The 3109-nt window shown below is 33.4% G+C and overlaps 1 pseudogene; it reads left to right on the top strand.

Moving 5' to 3' along the window:
* The first annotated feature begins 1396 nt into the window (after positions 1–1396).
* On the top strand, positions 1397–2506 carry LOC120255641 (annotated as a pseudogene).
* Positions 2507–3109: the final 603 nt, after the last annotated feature.

The following is a 3109-nucleotide window of genomic DNA, read 5'->3' on the forward strand; positions in this document are numbered from 1 at the left end:
TAGGATTAGGCGATTGTTTATATAAATAATATAACGCATGTCCTTATAAAATTCGATGTCCTAATGGAAACCAAATTCCAATTTAATTTAAATTCTAATATATCCTAATAGTAGATATATTTAGAATTAAAATTTAAATGTCTAATCGATCTTAATTGATTATTTGATTGTCTTGGACTAGGATGTAAATTCCAAGTTAAATACAAAAATGCAAATTACAAAGTTGCCCTTGAGAACATATCTCAAGGCAAAAAAATTATTATTACAAGATTACCCACGAGAACCCCTATCTTGAGAGCAATCTCAAATCTTGGATAGCCCAAACACACATCTCGAGGCAATCCTAAATTTTTATGAGGCATGAGAGCGGATCTCGAGGCAATGGGAGAAATGCAAATCACGAAGCACCGAGTCACGTATCTCGAGGTAGAGTGAATTTTTTTATATAAGAATAAAAAAATATTAATAAGATAATAAATAAAATGCGAATAATGAAATAATAAATAAAAATCGAAATTTAAATTTTTAAAAAAATAATAATAATAAAAAAATTTCGAAATTTAAAATTTTTTTAAATTTAAAAAATAATAAATAAAAATAATAAATAAAAATTCGAAATTTAAATTTTTTTAAAAATAATAATAATAATAATAAAAAAATTCAAAAATTTAAATTTTTTTAAATTTGAAATTATAATTCAAATTTAAATTTAAAAAAATAATAATAATAATAATAAAATAAAATAATAATAAAAAAAATAATAAAATAAAAATAAAAGAAATAATAAAAACTATTAAAAAATTTTATTTAAAAAAATTTTTATCCTCACCCCTTTGTTGTGATTTGACTGGAGGGGTTGGTGGAAAGAAAGATAAGATCCCTTTTTTTCTTTTTAAAAAGGTGGGAGGAGATCGAGAAAGGAGGGGATCGGAAAGAGGAAGAAGGAGAAATCTAGGAAAAAGCTGAAAAACTCTAAGGTTTTTTTATCTCCTCCTCCATCCTCCCGTATATATATATATATATATATATATATGTAATATATAGATAAAAAAAGAGGGAGAAGAATTCCAGTAGCGATGCTCGCCGCAGCTTGATGCCGTTACCACCGCCTTGCCAAATCGCCGTTCTTTGCACTGATAAGGAAGTCGCGGACATGGTTGAATAAATTTGAAATAATGCCATAACCATGTCCCAGTATCCGCTATCTGGGCTCATTTTACCATCGATGCTCGTCGCTCGTGGCAGCCGTTGCATTGATTCTACCATGCAGCATGCTTGGATCAGTTTGAGATAATGCCGTAAGCATACCGCCCTGCCGCCACTCGTTGCCGTCATCATGCCGGATCATGGATCGATCTCGCTTTTTCTTCTCGCTGACTTATTTTCTCGGATCTCAATGGGAAAGATCAAGATCGGCATCAATGAATTTGGAAAGATCGGGTTGATTGGTGGCAAGGGTAGCTCTCGAGGCGAAGATGTGGACCTTGTGGCCGTCAATGATCCCTTCATCACCACGATTACATGACCTACATGTTTAGAAATGCGATGGTGTGCATGGCTAATGGAAGCATCATGACATCAAAATGAAGGATTTAAAGACCCTTGTCTTTGGTGAGAAGGAGGTCACTTTGTGTTTGGTGTTAGGAACCCACGAGGAGATTTCTTGGGGGCAAAGCCAGGGTCTTGATTATGTTATGGAATCCACTGGTGTTTTCACAGATAAAGACAAGGCTACATCACATCTGAAGGGTGGTGCGAAGAAGGTTATTATCTCTGCTCTTAGCAAGGATGCCCCTATGTTTGTCATTGGTGTGAATGAGTCACGAGTACAAAGCGGGACATCGATATTGTTTCTAATGCTAGGCATGTCGCTAATTGCCTTGCACCATTGGCAAAGGTCATTCATGATAGATTTGGCATTGTTGAGGGTTTTTGATGACCACGGTGCACTAATTACGACCATATAAAAGCATGTGATGGGCCATCGCGAGGACTGGAGAGGTGGAAGAATTGCTAGTTTTAACATTATTCCTAGCAACACGGGTGCTGCAAAAGCTCTTGGTGAGATGCTCCTCGCCTTGAATGGAAAATTGACAAGAATGGCATGTGGATCTCATATCAAGGCTTGAGAAGTCAGCTGCATATGATGAAGTCAAAGCTGCAATCAAGGAAGAATCTGAGGGGAAAATTAAAGGTATATTGGGTTATATTGATAATGACTTGGTTTCTATTGATTTCGTTGGTGATAGCAGGTCAAGCATCTTTGATGCTAAGGTTGGAAATGGAATTGCCTTGAATAAAAAATTTTCTCAAATTTGTCCCACAATATGACAATGAATGGGGTTACAACAACCATGTGGTTGATCTGGTTCGTCACATGGACAAGACCAAATAAATTGGTTTTATCTCACGATTGTAGCTGTTTTAGATGAGAATTAATGGTTATATTCAGCAAAACAAATAAGGCATTGTCAAATGCTGAACATTGTTACTTATTCCTCATAAATAGAAGACCAAACAAATTCACACTGCGTCTGCAAAACCACAGTTGGCAATATTATGTCGAGTATATATATGCATGATGAATGCATATGAATCCTGCAAGCATAAAAAGGAAAAAAAGAGAATTCGTGCATATATACGTACTTAAAAATTGAATGCATGTTCATGACTTAAAGAGGCGGGCCCACCGCTAATGAACATGGTTCCTGGTTTAAAAAGAAAATAAATAAAAAAATAATAATAAAAATAAAAACAAACAAAAAAATAATAAAAGAAAAAAATATATAAAATATATATTTAGAAACCCATGATCACGTGCCATGCATGCATATAAAAATAAAAATCGCATACTATAGTCTTGAAACATGCATGCATGGGAAGATATATGAAAAATAATAATAATAATGATAAAAAGAATAATAATAAAAAAATTATTATTGTTATATGCATGCACATGTTCATGGCAACAAATATATATAATGAGACAATGATGATGAAGCATGCATACATGCCTGGCATATAAAAAGTGATGAATGAAAATAATGAGAAGGACGCTAAAACAAAAAAATGGGAAATGATGCAAAAATAAAAATAAAATGAGAAGTAT

Source organism: Dioscorea cayenensis, unplaced genomic scaffold (genome assembly GCF_009730915.1).
Source record: "Dioscorea cayenensis subsp. rotundata cultivar TDr96_F1 unplaced genomic scaffold, TDr96_F1_v2_PseudoChromosome.rev07_lg8_w22 25.fasta BLBR01001117.1, whole genome shotgun sequence".
NCBI lineage: Eukaryota > Viridiplantae > Streptophyta > Magnoliopsida > Dioscoreales > Dioscoreaceae > Dioscorea > Dioscorea cayenensis.